This window comes from Eubalaena glacialis, chromosome 15 (genome assembly GCF_028564815.1).
Source record: "Eubalaena glacialis isolate mEubGla1 chromosome 15, mEubGla1.1.hap2.+ XY, whole genome shotgun sequence".
NCBI classification, from domain to species: Eukaryota; Metazoa; Chordata; class Mammalia; order Artiodactyla; family Balaenidae; genus Eubalaena; species Eubalaena glacialis.
The window spans coordinates 43,660,693-43,676,012 of NC_083730.1; the positions used below are offsets into that span (position 1 = coordinate 43,660,693).

The 15,320-nt window shown below is 37.0% G+C and overlaps 1 protein-coding gene across 9 annotated transcripts in view; it reads right to left on the reverse strand.

Annotated features, from left to right (window-relative positions):
* The window catches only part of DTNA (dystrobrevin alpha), a 386,149-nt gene that overhangs the window by 170,450 nt on the left and 200,379 nt on the right, over positions 1–15,320 (reverse strand). Inside the window, exon 1 of one of the 9 annotated variants that reach the window (XM_061170129.1) lies at positions 1,175–1,202. The exons of the other annotated variants lie outside the window; for them this stretch is intronic. The gene's annotated coding sequence lies outside the window, so the exon portion shown is untranslated. Of the gene's footprint in view, positions 1–1,174; positions 1,203–15,320 lie in introns of those variants that run through there. 9 annotated transcript variants of the gene reach the window in all.

Below are 15,320 nucleotides of genomic sequence, written 5' to 3' on the forward strand. Positions count from 1 at the left end.
TTGGGATAATTTATTGGCTTTTATCCTAATAGGTGCCAATTAGTGGCAAATAAACTGCTTTTAGCTAAGAAAGTATTTTTCAAAAGTACTTTTCAAAGCCTCTCCTATAAGAAAACACTCCAGTGAATACTGGGCAGTGAATACCCTTGAATAACGGTGGGTTCTGCTAGTGTTTAGTTAGGTTTTGTCTCTGATGCTGCCAAGACAACTTTGTTCAAGGAGGAGAAAAGTTGCCTAGGTTAGCCCTTAACTAAAAAATGAAAGTAAATCCTAATGTCTTATGAGAAAGCTAAACATCAAACATCAGCAGAAAGCAGGAATAAGAAATCAAAACAAGTTATTCATAAATTTTCTTCTTCTTTAACTTGCTCCGCACATACCAAAGCCTCCCCTTTTGAAGCAAGCTGCTAGGGTGATACGTAAACAATGCAATGAGGAGTTGCCTGTGCTCTGGGAATTGATGCTTCACGGAGCCACACTGAATTGTTTACATTCGGCTCTTACCAGCCTCTAAGCAAAAGAGTTCATTTTCTACTACCCCGTATTGTATTTACTTCTATTTTCAAATCCCCTAAGACACATACGACCACAGTGTCTGAAAGAATGGAATATTAATGGAAATAAAATATGTTGTAAAAATTACAGATAAAACCGAACTCTTCGTGTTGGGTAAGGTTGGTAGTAATAGAAAGAAAGAGGAATGGAAGCCCAGATAGAATAAATACACTGAATAACATGCTGGAGAACTTGGTCCTACGTCTTCATTTAATATAAGAGACAAGCAGCTTTGGATCCATGCCACTAAGAAGGTGTCCTCTAAGAAAAGTGGACCGTTTTCAAAGAAGAAAACAAGGAAACACTTTTCTCAGGTTTACATTGATCCAAAGATGCTAGTTATTGCATTCTTATGACTTCCTTTCCAGTTTTCTTTCTTTGACTTGCATGCACACCCTCACCCGTAATACCACAGAACTATACAAATTCACAATGTTTCAGACTTTCAAATTAAAAACAGATGAAATCGGAGGTGGGGGAGTTGGGGTATGGAGACAGGAGAAGTTTGTCCTGTGCCCATGTGGGGGGCGGGTGACAGTGAAATTCCACCCGGCAAGTTATGCCACTGCAACAGAAGAAGTAAGACGAGGTCAGTTTCATAGATTCAACTGAACCTTACCTGGTTTTGTAGTTAAATGCAGCAACATGCCCCTAATTCTTCCTCTAAAGTACTACATATGCTGAAAGCTAGAGTATTTGACCTTACACATTTCCACAGAAGAAACTCCAAAGTAACCTTTAACTTCAATAAAACGCTGTGTTCATTCTTCCCCTTGTGCTCAACACACAGCAATCTAATACACCTCATCATGTGGTCCGTTACCATGGTAGCAATGAATCCAGCTGCTGAAATACAAAAGACTGACAAAAAGTTGCTTTTTTCCCCTCCACCCACCCTGACAAAGTAAGGGTTTTTTTTTCCTGTATGACAAGTCTAATTTGAATATGTTTCAGTTGCTGACTCAACTTCATGAACACGGAAAAAAAAAAAAGAAAAATGAATAACAGAGATGTAAGAATAAACGGGCTCCCAGGACATTTAAACCAACTAGTGAAATACCTATATGCACTTTTAAGTTGCCACTAATCCCTTGAAATACTGATCATTATCTACTACTTCTGCTGACCAAATATTTTGAAGTGCCAGTTACTCATTGGAAATGCAGCATTAATCTCATTGCATCTTTAAAAATATTTTTTAAAATACATGAAATGACTCAATAAACACAGACACTGAAAAACACTACATCATTATATGAAGGGCTAGTCTCAAAGTATTTTTCTAGGGCAAACTTCTAATCACAGCTCAGAGGTGGGAGGTAAAATTCTTCATTTTCTTTCCATCAAAACCCTGTGTTTAACTGTTACTTAAACAGATTAGATTTCAGTTGTATTTAAAATGCTCATAGATTTGAATCTATGAGCCTAATCCGCCTACTAGAATCAACGAAACTATATCTGGGGGCTCTATATTAAAAGTAGAGATCCAGGTGTTGGGACAATATCAACTCTGAACAATCCTGGGATCCCCAAACCAATGGCTACATAATTAAGATTTAAGGAATCACCTCCATTTTCTTCCCAGTACTTTAGGAAGGCTGATGGGAGGAGTCCTGGGTGACTGGGGCTTCACCTTATTTCAGCCGCTGTTCCTCCCTCCCACCATGGGGCTCTGTCCTCCAGCCAGCGACTGCTCTGTCCCTCAGGCCTTGCACTGCCACCCTGCAGCTTCCACAGTCTTGCTTACTTCCCAAATTTAGCTCATATTTCATAATAATGTGTTTATACACCTAACTTCTCTCTTTAGATATGGACTCTCCTAGGAAGGGAGATATCTTACTCATCTTTCTACACCAAGTAATCAGCAACAGTTTGGGCCCAACGGAGGGCTCAGGGGCTATTTCTTATTTTCTTTTTTTTTTTTTTTAAATTATAGTTGATTTACAATGTTGTGTTAGTTTCTGCTGTACAGCAAGGTGATTCAGTTTTTAATATGCATAAATAATAAATATATCTATATAAATATATATATTCTTTTTCATATTCTTTTCCATTATGGCTTATTGCAGGATACTGAATATAGTTCCCTGGGCTATACAGCAGGACTTTGTTGTTTATCTATGTTTATCTACTTTAAATATAGTAGTTTGTAGTTGCTAATTCCAAACTCCTAATTTATCCCTCCCCCACACCCTTTCCTCTTTGGAACCAGAAGTTTGTTTTCTGTGTCTGTGAGTCTGTTTCTGTTTTGTCAATAAGTTCATTTGTGTTACATTTTAGATTCCACATATAAGTGATATCATATGGTATTTGTCTTTCTTTTTCTGACTTATTTCACTTAGTATGATAATCTCTAGGTCCATCCATGTTACTGCAAATGGCATTATTTCATTCTTTTTTTTTATGGCTTAGTAATGTTCCATTGTATATATACCACATCTTCTTTATCCATTCATCTGTCTATGGACATTTAGTTTGTTCCCATGTTTTGGCTATTGTAAACAGTGCTGCTATGAACATTGGGGTTCATATCTTTTTGAAGTAGAGTTTTTTCTACTTCAAGGTACTTTTTGTATCTTTTTGAAGTAGAGTTTTCTTCAGATATATGCCCAGGAGTGGGATTGCTGCACCATATGGTAGCTCTATTTTTAGTTTTTAAAGGAACCTCCATCCTGTTCTCCATAGTGGCTGTACCAATTTACATTCCCACCAACAGTGCAGGAGGGTTCCCTTTTCTCCACATCCTCTCCAGCATTTATTATTTGTAGACTTTTTGATGATGGCCATTCTGACTGTTGTGAGGTGGTACCTCATTGTAGTTTTGATTTTCATTTCCCTAATAATTAGCAATGTTGAGCATCTTTTCATATGCGTATTAGCCACCTGTGTCTGTATGTCTTCTTTGGAGAAATTTCTATTTAGGTTTTCTGCCCATTTTTTGATTGGCTTTTGTTGTTGTTGTTGTTATTGAGTTGTATGAGCTGTTTGCATATTTTGGAAATCAATCCCTTGTTGGTCGCATTATTTGCAAATATTTTCTCCCAGTCCGTAGGTTGTCTTTTCATTTTGTTCAGTTGCTATTTCTTAAATGGATACAGCAGGAAATGAATGTTTTATCTTAGTGTTGTGGAGGAAACCTCAGCTCCTCCAGAACTGTGTTCAAAGCTTTCCCTCTTGTGGTTAAACCCTTAAGAGGTCTAAACAGGTTTTTCCTTAATATTCTATACCACAAAAGGACGTGGACAGTAGGAGCTCAGAGCTCTTAAGAAGATCAATCGTGGACTTACCCAGATGTGGGTGTGAAACCTGGCTCCCGCCCGCCCGTACTAGTTTGGAATCTTGGAGAGATTATTTAACCTCTCTAAACCTGGATTACTCTTCTGTAAACTTCCTACTTTAAAGAGTCATGAAGAAAGATTAAATAAGATAGTTCAAGGGAAGCACCAAGCAGTGAGCTTGGAAACAAACTAAATGCTCAATAAATCATTGTTTGAACTATTTGGTAAAAATGTTTATGATTTTTTAACAAGAGGGACAACGAGAAAGTGCTTTGACACCTGACTTTCTCTTGCTGATTAAACTGTCATTTCCAATCAGATACACATTATCAATCATTTGCTTCATAGTATAAGTTTGAGTAAGGACACAGCATGAATACAGCGACCATTTCAGGCAAATATCTAGGGTTGCTTGCTCCCACCTCCAAACCAGCTACGGGGGGATAACCAGTCAAAAGGTTGTTACTGTAAAGCAATTATACTCCAATAAAAATGTTAAAAAAAAAAAAAAGTTATACATACTCTCAGTGCAAAACGGACTGTGGGAAGAGTGTTAAACTTGGTAGCCAATTAAAATTTTCTTTTAAATATGAAAGAAAAACACATTAAGGAAAACAGTTCATTTTGTTACTTGGATTCTCAAGAAATGGTCTATATGTTATTTATTAGTGATTTTTTTCAAATTAAAATGGGGTATAAAGAACTTTTATCATAAAGAGCTTCAGATTAGAAACTACATACATAGATTGCATTTTAAACAATTTACCAATGTTGGATTGACCGTAGCCTTCAAAAGATCACCCTTACAGCAGTAATTAACACAACATTGTAAATCAACCATACTTCAATTAAAAAAAAAAAAAGATCACCTTGATCTGTAACAAGGGCTGTAAACTGCCCACCAATACAGCCTTTTAGCTGTGTTTCTCCACAGTCATCTAACTCAGGAAATTACCTGACACCAAAGCCAATTGCATTGGAAAATTAGCATCAAAATCCCTTTGAAGACTTATAGTGCAAAGAAGCAGCCAGGGGTTAAGAAAGACCCGTGGGAGAGAAAAAACTTTCATCACAGGAAGTTGCCAGAAAGAATAAAATGAATGTTGCACACTGCAAGATTTCTCTAACATTATTTAAAAAAAAAAAAGCCCTACAATGAATCCGTAGAGATTATTAAAATAGCTTTGGCACTGCTACAACTCTGAAAAATCCTTAAGTGTTGTGACTCATGACGACACAATTCTATAAAGCACATAAGTGAGGCAGAACATGCAAAGAGGCAAGAAACACCTACATTGGAAAATCAGCACCCCCTAATCCTCTTCAGGACAGTTGATGAAGGAAAGGTTAATAGGACTACAATTTGAATAATTCATAACTATTCTCATGTGTGGCTGGCTGAACAGAAACTAACTGCTTGCATTCATTTCTTTGGGAGTCTTTACCGTGTGCCTTTTTTTCTCCTACGGATTGGTTATGTATCTGATTGTTCTTCATTTTGTAAATTTAAGAGCATATCGTTTATGTAGTTAATGTAGACTGCTACTAGAGCATTTAATATGATTAGCAAACATCCTTTGTCAGGGGCTAAAGCGGCTGGTTTGATTGTCTCTCTTAAGATGTCAGGGGCTTCCCTGGTGGCGCAGTGGTTGAGAATCTGCCTGCCAATGCAGGGCACACGGGTTCGAGTCCTGGTCTGGGAGGATCCCACATGCCGCGGAGCAACTAGGCCTGTGAGCCACAATTACTGAGCCTGCGCGTCTGGAGCCTGTGCTCTGCAACAAGAGAGGCCGCGATAGTGAGAGGCCCGCGCACCGCGATGAAGAGTGGCCCCCACTTGCCGCAACTAGAGAAAGCCCTCGCACAGAAACGAAGATCCAACAAAGCCATAAATAAATAAATAAATAAAATTAAAAAAAAAAAAGATGTCAGTACATTTGGTTTCACAAAGTTTTAAATCCCCTTTTGCAAATGTTAAGATTAACTTCTCGCTCAGTGTGAACAAAATTTGTAACATAACCTGTGCTGGTGTGACCCACTTAATTTCATATGAAGAATTTAATCACCTAGGGAGAAACAGTTTTTGTGACATCATGCTTCAGAATACTGTCCACCAGGAAGTTGAATTGCCAAGCCCTGGACCCAGACACATGGGAGGGAGCTTACAAGGTTACTTGCTTCACTGCTCTCTCTTCAGACGGGAGAGCACCTAATTTCCCACAAACTCAAGGTAACAACATAGGCTCAGAGGTCATGAGCTTGAATTAAACAGCATGGCTACAAAAAACTGGCTGCTAATGTCAATGAAATTAAAACAAGACAAAACAATTTGAACCCCTGCAAAGGTGATCTTTTTCAGGTCATATTTTAAAACTGTTATTTATTTTATAATACCACAAAGTGCTTTACTGTTAGGGCACTGGTTTAAATCAAATAAGAAAACTTGTTAACGGCAACAAAAAAAAGACTGTGATCTACTGAACAGTTCTTGCAAGCACAGAGTTTCCTAGGCTGCTTTGAGCAGCTGACCTAAAAAATATTAATCGGATTAGTATCTATTCTATTCATGAAAATTTCTTATGAAAGAACAAGGCTATTGAAAGCCATTTCAATTTATATAACTCAATATCAAGATATTCTATTTTACCCTTAAGATGTTTTCAAAACATGCACTCCTCTTCTGAATTGTAATAATGTTGCTATAAATAATAAGGATTTCTTTGTGTTTTCTACTGTTGACACATCACAGAAATTACCTGTTTTTAAATAGCACTGTGAAATTGATGGCTACATAGTCACCAGATAACTTATTTGTAAACCTGGGATCATTTTGCCCTACTCACTTATGGAAATTTATTCCCAAATTTCTGTTTGTTTGTTTTTCATCTCTCTAAAATCCATAATTATATAGTTATAGTCTGGATTTTTCCTTAGGGAAAAACATCCTTGGTTTTTAAACTTAATAGTAAAAACCCATACTTGTCCATTTTCTCACTAAAAGGTAATATCACAGGTCCTATGTAGAGAAGTTGAAAAATGTGATCTATGAAACAACCTTAAAACACATATAATTCAACTATCTGAGGTAACAAATACTGACATTTTGATGTATTGTACTTCTTCATATGTTAAAAATCTTGGATAATTTTGAATATTGCTTTCTTTTGCTTAATGAAAGATGTAAAATAAGCACACTATGGTATTATATATTCTTTGAAAATATTTTTTAATAGTTGCATAAAATCCTACTATTTGGATGTATCAGAATTTATTTAGCCATCCCTTATTGTTAAATATATTTTTAGTCTTTTCCAGGTTTCCTATTATAAGCAATATACCTTTGCATATAAACTTTCGGTTATATCTTGGGTTACTTCCTTAGAATAGATTCCTGTTGGGGAGGAGAGATTATTGGGTTTAAGTTAGAAAGTCTAAGCATAGAATTTTAGAGTTGACAGGATCCATACATATAATTAAATATAATACTTCCTTTTACAGGAGAGAAAACTGAGGCTCAATAAGGTGCAAGGGCTGGTTCAAAGTCCTACCATGAATTCTTCTGGTGCTAGAACAGAAACTGGGGTTCTCTGTAAGTCCACTTTGCTTTCTGTAATTTCACCAAGCTGACCCAAATGGAACTTCATCTCTGGGGTGCTCCCTCCCAGGTATTATCTGTGAAACTCCATGAATGTGCTCTGAGCCCAAGGCAGGAATGGGAGTTATTTGGAGGTGGGTGATGCTGTTTTTTCTGTCAGGGCCAAGCCACATGGCAGTATCTCTAAAGCCACCTTCTACTGAGAGCAAAACAGAGGGGATACTGAGAAGAAGCAAACAGTCTCCCAGACCAAAATCTGTCCTGAGGAGAACAAATTGGAAAAGGATTCCAAGAGAGTTGTGAGGACTCATAAAGTTTGTGAATTCAAATTGATATAAAATTCGGCAGTGCTCTTTGATGGGGATTGAGTTCTTTTACAGTCTTGTATTCTGCTTGGAGAGCAGAAGAGCTGTTTGATTGTGTGAGTGGCAGATTGTCAGGAGGCTCACGGGGGAAGGGGAGTAAATATGTGTTTGGTCACCCTCCTTGACAATCCTATATGCTGTAAGTTCAGGTGCACTTGCACAGCCATGATGAGGTTTCCATTTGACAGGATATTTTATTTCCTGGCTAGAGTCAAAAGGGAAGGACATTTCTGAAAACCAAGTCTACTTGTGAAGTCAAGGAAACAGATTCCTGAGACCTCACTCTTAAAAGAATTCATTTTCTTATTCTGAATACACTGTACACAGAGATTATAGTTTCTCTATCTCTTCCATGTGAATTATTATAAAATTAGATGACTTATTCTAATTTAATAAATATTCAGTGCCTTTTAAGAGCACATAGGGTACTAGATGTAGGCAAAGAAATATAAATGGCCTACAACCTAGAAGGGCAGATAAGAATATGGATAAGGAAAATATAGCTGTTGATATAATATATGAGAAAAAATATAATTAACAGACTTGAGAGTACACAGGTAATTTAATTAGGTCAGTTTAAGCAGAATATTTAGGGGCAAAAATCACCCATTCAGGGTGCCGTAAGCTTGGACAGCATTCGTTGTTGGGATATTAGGTGTGTTTTCCCAGATTCTTCTACTTTGTGCCTAGGACTTGGAATACATCAGCCCACAGACATTCTAAAGCTCTATGGAGGGATGCCATATGTACTTGAAGAGCATATTCAGTGACAGAGATTAGATGTAGGAGTGATAGAAGCTATTGAGTTTCTCCCTTCCCTTGTAATGTGCCCCTGGAAAAGGACAAGTAATTAAGTGATAGGTGGAGAGGTGCAGGGAGAAGGCAGACAGGAACTGTCTCTCAAGTAGCATGTGTGTCTGTATATCATAGGTAATGAGATGGAGAGACCAGGAAGCAAATGCAATGTCCTGTACCTTGTGGGCACTGAGGAAAAGTTAATTATTGATAACCACCATGATAAAAATAAAGGGGATGAGAAAATAAAGCAAGTTAGGGGGGAAAAATTATGGCAAGACTATAGTGAGTAAATTATTTTGGAAAAACACAGAAACAGTTGGAAAGGGATATAAGGTGATTTGCAGGGAAAGATAAAAAGAGAAGCAAATGTTCAAGAGAACACATAGCGAAGTTACTTAGGAAGTAAGAGAAAAAGAATATTAGAGAAACACCACTATAGAGAATATTGAATAAACTGAGATGAGTAACAAACTAATTTGAAACTTCATGCTATAAAAGTACTTGAGGATAGCCTCATCCACCAGAGGGCAGACAGCAGAAGCAAGAAGAACTACAATCCTGCAGCCTGTGGAAGGAAAACCACATTCACAGAAAGATAGACAAAATGAAAAGGCAGAGGACTTTGTATCAGATGAAGGAACAAGATAAAACCCCAGAAAAACAACTAAATGAAGTGGAGATAGGCAACCTTCCAGAAAAAGAATTCAGAATAATGAAAGTGAAGATGATCCAGGATGGTGAAAAAGAATGGAGGCAAAGATCGAGAAGATGCAAGAAATGTTTAACAAAGACCTAGAAGAATTAAAGAACAAACAAACAGAGATGGACAATACAATAACTGAAATGAAAAATACACTAGAAGGAATTAATAGCAGAATAACTGAGGCAGAAGAACAGATAAGTGACCTGGAAGACAGAATGGTGGAATTCACTGCTGCAGAACAGACTAAAGAAACAAGAAAGAAAAGAAATGAAGACAGCCTAAGAGACCTCTGGGACAACATTAAACGCAACAAGATTCGCATTATAGGGGTCCCAGAAGGAGAAGAGAGAGAGAAAGGACGAGAGAAAATATTTGAAGAGATTATAGTCGAAAACTTCCCTAACATGGGAAAAGAAATAGCCACCCAAGTCCAGGAAGCGCAGAGAGTCCCAGGCAGGATAAACCCAAGGAGAAACACGCTGAGACACATAGTAATCAAACGGACAAAAATTAAAGACAAAGAAAAATTATTGAAAGAAACAAGAGAAAATTGACAAATAACATACAAGGGAACTCCCATAAGGTTAACAGCTGATTTCTCAGCAGAAACTCTACAAGCCAGAAGGGAGTGGCATGATATACTTAAAGTGAGGAAAGGGAAGAACCTACAACCAAGATTACTCTACCCGGCAAGGATCTCAATCAGATTCGATGGAGAAATCAAAAGCTTTACAGACAATCAAAAGCTAAGAGAATTCAGCACCACCAAACCAGCTCTACAACAAATACTAAAGGAACTTCTCTAAGTGGGAAACACAAGAGAAGGAAAGGATCTACAAAAACAAACCTAGAACAATTAAGAAAATGGTCATGGGAACATACATATCGATAATTACCTTAAGCGTGAATGGATTAAATGCTCCAACCAAAAGACATAAGTTCGTTGAATGGATACAAAAACAAGACCCACATATATGCTGTCTACAAGAGACCAACTTCAGGCCTAGGGACACATACAGACTGAAAGTGAGGGGATGGAAAAAGATATTCTATGCAAATGGAAATCAAAAGAAAGCTGGGGTAGCAATTCTCATATCAGACAAAACAGGCTTTAAAATAAAGAATGTTACAAGAGACAAGGAAGGACACTACGTAATGATCAAGGGATCAATCCAAGAAGAAGATATAACAATTATAAATATATATGCACCCAACACAGGAGCACCTCAATACATAAGGCAACTCCTAACAGCTATAAAAGAGGAAATCAACAGTAACACGATAATAGTGGGGGACTTTAACACCTCACTTACACCAATGGACAGATCATCCAAACAGAAAAGTAATAAGGAAACACAAGCTTTAAATGACACAATAGACCAGATAGATTTAACTGATATTTACAGGACATTTCATCCAAAAACAGCAGATTACACTTTCTTCTCAAGTGGACATAGAACATTCTCCAGGATAGATCACATCTTGGGTCACATATCAAGCCTCGATAAATTGAAGAAAACTGAAATCATATCAACCATCTTTTCCGACCACAAGGCTATGAGATCAGATATCAATTACAGGGAAAAAAACGTAAAAAACACAAACACATGGAGGCTAAACAATACGTTACTAAATAACCAAGAGATCACTGAAGAATTCAAAGAGGAAATCAAAAATACCTAGAGAAAAATTACAATGAAAACACGATGATCCAAAACCTATGGGATGCAGCAAAAGCAGTTCTAAGAGGGACGTTTATAGCAATACAAGTCTACCTCAAGAAACAAGAAAAATCTTAAATAAACAATCTAAACTTACACCTAAAGAACTAGAGAAAGAAGAACAAACAAAACCAAAAGTTAGCGGAAGGAAAGAAATCATAAAGATCAGAGCAGAAATAAATGATAGAAACAAAGAAAACATTAGCAAAGATCAATAAAACTAAAAGCTGGTTCCTTGAGAAGATAAACAAAATTGATAAACCTTTAGCCAGACTCATCAAGAAAAAGAGGAAGAGGACTCATATCAATAAAATTAGAAATGAAAAAGGAGAAGTTACAATGGACACCGCAGAAATACAGAGCATCCTAAGAGACTACTACAAGCAACTCTATGCAAATAAAATGAATAACCTGGAAGAAATGGACAAATTCTTAGAAAGGTATAACCTTTCAAGACTGAACCAGGAAGAAATAGAAAACATGAACAGACCAATCACAAGTAATGAAATTGAAACTGTGATTAAAAATCTTCCAACACACAAAAGTCCAGGACCAGATGGCTTCACAGGTGACTTCTATCAAACATTTAGAGAAGAGCTAACACCCATCCTTCTCAAACTCTTCCACAAAATTGCAGAGGAAGAAACACTCCCAAACTCATTCTATGAGGCCACCATCACCCTGATACCAAAACCAGACAAAGATACTACAAAAAAAGAAAATTACAGACCAATATCACTGATGAACATAGATGCAAAAATCCTCAACAAAATACTAGCAAACAGAATCCAACAACACATTAAAAGGATCATACACCATGATCAACTGGGATTTATCCCAGGGATGCAAAGATTCTTCAATATATGCAAAACAATCAATGTGATACACCATATTAACAAATTGAAGAATAAAAACCATATGATCATCTCAATAGATGCAGAAAAAGCTTTTGACAAAACTCAACACCGATTTATGATAAAAACTCTCCAGAAAGTGGGCATAGAGGGAACCTACCTCAACATAATAAAGGCCATATATGACAAACCCACAGCAAACATCATGCTCACTGGTGAAAAACTGAAAGCATTTCCTCTAAGATCAGGAACAAGACAAGGATGTCCCCTCTTGCCACAATTATTCAACATAGTTTTGGAAGTCCTAGCCACGGCAATCAGAGAAGAAAAAGAAATAAAAGGAATCCAAATCAGAAAAGAAGAAGTAAAACTGTCACTGTTTGCAGATGACATGATACTATACATAGAGAATCCTAAAGATGCCACCAGAAAACTACTAGATCTAATCAATGAATTTGGTAAAGTTGCAGGATACAAAATTAAGGCACAGAAATCTCTTGCATTCCTATACACTAATGATGAAAAATCTGAAAGAGAAATTATGGAAACACTCCCATTCACCATTGCGACAAAAAGAATAAAATACCTAGGAATAAACCTACCTAAGGAGGTAAAAGACCTGTACTCAGAAAACTATAAGACACTGATGAAAGAAATCAAAGATGACACAAACAGATGGAGAGATATACCATGTTCTTGGATTGGAAGAATCAATATTGTGAAAATGCCTATACTACCCAAAGTAATCTACAGATTCAATGCAATCCCTATCAAGTTACCAGTGGCATTTTTTACAGAACATAAACAAAAAATCTGAAAATTTTTATGGAGACACACAAGACCCCAAATAGCCAAAGCAGTCTTGAGGGAAAAAAACAGAGCTGGAGTAATCAGGCTCCCTGACTTCAGACTATAATACAAAGCTACAGTAATCAAGAAAATATGGTACTGGCACAAAAACAGAAATATAGATCAATGGAACAGGATAGAAAGCTCAGAGATAAACCCACGTACCTATGGTCAACTAATCTATGACAAAGGAGGCAAGGATATACAATGGAGAAAAGACAGTCTCTTTAATAAGTGGTGCTGGGAAAACTGGACAGCTACATGTAAAAGAATGAAATTAGAACAATCCCTAACACCATACACAGAAATAAACTCAAAATGGATTAGAGATCTAAATGTAAGACTGGACACTATAAAACTCTTAGAGGAAAATATGAGAAGAACACTCTGACATAAATCACAGCAAGATCTTTTTTGACCCATCTCCTAGAGTAATGGAAATAAAAACAAAAATAAACAAATGGGACCTAATGATATTTAAAAGCTTTTGCAAAGCAAAGGAAACTACAAACAAGACGAAAAAACAACCCTCAGAATGGGAGAAAATATTTGCAAACGAATAAAGGGACAAAGGATTAATCTCCAAAATATATAAACAGCTCATGCAGCTCAATATTAAAAAAACAAACAACCCAATCCAAAAATGAGCAGAAGAAGTAAACAGACATTTCTCCAAAGAAGACATACAGATGGCCAAGCAGCACATGAAAAGCTGCTCAACATCACTAATTATTAGAGAAATGCAAATCAAAACTACAATGAGGTATCACCTCACACCAGTTAGAATGGGCATCCTCAGAAAATCTACAAACAACAAATGCTGGAGAGGGTGTGGAGAAAAGGGAACCCTCTTGCACTGTTGGTGGGAATGTAAATTGATACAGTCACTATGGAGAACAGTATGGAGGTTCCTTAAAAAACTAAAAATAGAATTACCATATGATCCAGCAATCCCACTACTGGGCATATACCCAGAGAAAACTATAATTCAAAAAGACACATGCACCCCAATGTTCATTGCAGCACTATTTACAATAGCCAGGTCATGGAAGCAACCTAAATGCCCATCGACAGACGAATGGATAAAGAAGTTGTGGTACATATATATAATGGAATATTACTCATCCATAAAAAGGAATGAAATGGGGTCATTTGCAGAGATGTGGATGGACCTAGAGACTGTCATACAGAGTGAAGTAAGTCAGAAAGAGAAAAACAAATATCGTATATTAACGCATATATGTGGAACCTAGAAAAATGGTACAGATGTACCGGTTTGCAGGGCAGAAATAGAGACACAGCTGTACAGAACAAACGTATGGACACCAAGGGGGGAAAGTGGCAGGGGGTGGGGGTGGTGGTGGGATGAATTGGGAGATTGGGATTGACATGTATACACTGATGTGTATAAAATGGATGACTAATAAGAACCTGCTGTATAAAAAAATAAATAAAATAAGATTTAAAAATTCAAAAAAAAATAAAAGACTTGAATGAACTCCATGATTGGAATGAATGAAAAAGGTTCATCTGGTTGTTAAACACATGTTATATAAATCGACCCATAACATAAAGATATCGGGCACTTTGGACCCTTCTAGGTGACTGTGGTGGCAAATACCTCATTGGCAGGGGCTATCCAACTGACATTTCAGAGGTTTTCATATATGATACCCAGGGATTCACTGGAGCCCATCTCTGGGAGGGATTATCCACAGCCCATACTTCACACTGGTCAGTTCTTCATCAGGACACTGCATTCCCTTTAGAGCCTCACAGTGACACGTGAGATGGAAAAACTGGAGAAACCATTCATTTCGCAACGGTGAACAATGCACAGGAAGTGAGGTGGCATAAAAGCCCATGAGGGAGGCACTTAAGCGTTTGAAAGCATATCTGCATGTAAATAATTGTGAGCAGGTGTTCTCCATTTTTTACGGAAGCCACCACAGTCTGCTTTTGCCAGGTGAGACTTCAGGAAGGACCTCCTGACATAATATCAAAATTATGGCTTATAAGTAATACGAAGCAGAAAGGCACTAGCATTCTACATTGTGCGTCAAAGATGAATGTGTTTGGAGAATGTTAGCCACTCACACTCGTTACACATGTAAAGACCCTTGACATCCCAGTGAAAACACACTTACATGTTTATATTCTCCTATACACACACATCAAGCAGAGAGAAACCCTAAGTTACATATTAGCTCCTGTGGTTTGGATTGCCCACCCATATTGTCATACTTGTAGCAATAATATCCAAAGAATAAAACATAAACACATTTGTTTTATCTATTTCAGGCTTTATGACATCTTTGGTAAACACTGTAGACCAATTAAAAAATAAAAGTAAGCAAAAACATTTTCTAATCCCTTACAATCCCACCAACCACAGTTAACATTTTTGTATTTACCTATTCGTATCTATGTCTATACGGCTTGATCTTTTTAAAAATTTATTTTATTGACATATAGTTGATTTACAATGTTGTGTTAATTTCTGCTGTACAGCAAAGTGATTCAGTTATACAATATACAGCTTGATTTTAAAATGGATTTTTACTTTTTAAACTATATAGCCATATTCCACATCCAGACTTCA